Source organism: Euphorbia lathyris, chromosome 9 (assembly GCF_963576675.1).
Source record: "Euphorbia lathyris chromosome 9, ddEupLath1.1, whole genome shotgun sequence".
Classification (NCBI taxonomy): Eukaryota; Viridiplantae; Streptophyta; class Magnoliopsida; order Malpighiales; family Euphorbiaceae; genus Euphorbia; species Euphorbia lathyris.
In genome coordinates, this window is record NC_088918.1 from 40,452,784 (window position 1) to 40,455,129 (window position 2,346).

Consider the following 2,346-nt stretch of genomic DNA (forward strand, 5'->3'; position numbering starts at 1 on the left):
CCGAGCATCATTTCTTAACACGAACCCGCATCCTATAATGTCGTAGAAGAGAGTTGCATCAATGTTTACTTTTAGAGTTTGGAGAGGGGGTTGTTTCCAAACAATCCGGGAATATGCATTTGCCTAGACTGGAGCAATATGAGAAGGCTTGTGGCAGTCATTCCATTTGTTCAGGAATCCTATTGCTAAGTTAACACAGACAATTGTTGATTTAAAGGGCTTCAACCAGGCACTATCATTTCTGTGTCTCCATATTGCCCAAAGAATCATACATGCCTCTATTGTAACTTTCGGTTCATGCGAGGTGAGCAACCGCTGAAACCAAACGTAGAAGCCGTCCACCGGCGGTATTACTATCATAAGATCAACAACAAACCAACATTGTATTACAAAGTCACAGTCCAAGAAGAGGTGGGTCTCGTGCTCACCAAATGAGCAAGAACTAACACATTCATTGGCAAATTTCATGCCTTTCTTAATCAGCATATCGCGCAGCGACAGAAATCCCGTGCATAACTTCTAGAGAAAGGATTTTACCTGATGTGATACTTTAACAGCCTAGAGTTTCATCCATGCTAACGAAGTCCCCCGATATTCGATCCCAAGACAATTTCCGCCACCATCCGATACCCTGAACGAACGTTATATTCCCTTTTGCGATCAAAATGACATCGATTCAAACAGTATTATTTAAAGTTATAAGTAAGAGTTATTTTATGGATCTTTTATTTTTTGCTTCAATTTTTTTTAATTGTTGAATATATATGTATGTTGAAAATAAATAAATAAAAGAATAAGTATTTATTAATGGAGATGTGGGATTTCCAACGTTACTCCGATATCGAATACTCCTCCTGAGACCCGAAATCAAAGATGAGCCACTTCCAAGGATTGCCCGAACATCGTTTCTTAACACGAACTCGCATCCTATAATGTCAGAGAAGAGAGTTGCATCAATGTTTACTTTTAGAGTTTAGAGAGGGGGTCGCTTCCAAACAATCCGGGGATATGCATTTGTTTAGACTAGATGAGCATGCTTGTGGCAGTTGTAGGTGCCGCGGCCTCGCCCGGGCGGACCGGAGGGTGGACACCGTTGATGACAGATGCTATGATTGGCGCCGAAAGCAACCAATTGCGGAATCAAGCTGTTCGGCAGGACCGGAGCCTGGAGTATAGAAGAGTCGCCACCCACGAATGGGAAAATGAACACCGATCCCTTGCGGGAGACCGGTGAGGGTTCGGGAAACTTAGGTACGAGCCGAGAAGGCTAGCTCCTTTCCGGAGAAAGGCTACTAGGCACCCCGACATCGCCCGGTTATGAACCACCGGTCTCCTACTTAGCGTGTTAGGCGATAACGGACTAATCGCATATTTATTTAAGTTTAAAATTCATTTGAAACCTTTTCTTTCTCGCTTTGAAAACCGTTTTGAGCATGTTATTAAAAGCCATTTTAATAAAGAATCACCCATTTTGCATAAATTTAAAATACAGAGGAGAGAGAGGGGGAGAAGAAAGAATTGATTTATTCACAGTGTGATTTTATGCTTTAGACTATACTCTAACTCTAAGCTAATATCATTCCGCAAAAACGAGTTTATTTACATGGTTCGTACCTTAATCGCCGTTGGAACGATTTAGGTACGTTTCAAAACCCCGTTAATTAACATGATATCGACTCGAATCGCCGTTGGAACGATTCGAGTGTTTGAAAGTGTGATATAAAAAGCTTTAACAAGAAAACGTGATTAAGCATACAAGTCCATTTATTTTTGTACAAAATCATTTAAATAGGAAAACGATTCAAAACTCTATTATTTACAATTTAAGAAACGGTTTTAATTACAAGGTTCGCTTAATCCGCCGTTGGGACGGATTAAGGTTTCAACACATGATATTTTTGGAAACGGTTTAAAAATGACAAAAACAAAAACATTATTTACACTTTAGGAATATCTAGAAAAGCTTTAATTTAAACAAACAACTTGAAATCTCTTTTTGTGGTTTATTTCTTTTTCACTCAATTAGCCCTTACTTGAACATAATTACAATAATTAACAAATCAAGACCAAATTTACCCAACCAAATATATTTTTTTTAAAAAAAGTTGCGCAATGCGCTTACATTAAAGAAGAAAGGAAAATCCCCACCAGACCCGGATGTGATTCGAACCCATGACCTCCCAAGGCATAGGTAAGCTCCCAACCATATATATTTGAAATATATACATATATGCAAAAATAGAATAAAAATACATATATATACATAGTTTTTTTTCTTCTAAAAATACGGATATATCTATAGATAAAAACAAGTATGAAATACTATATGATATAATAGAGAAAATG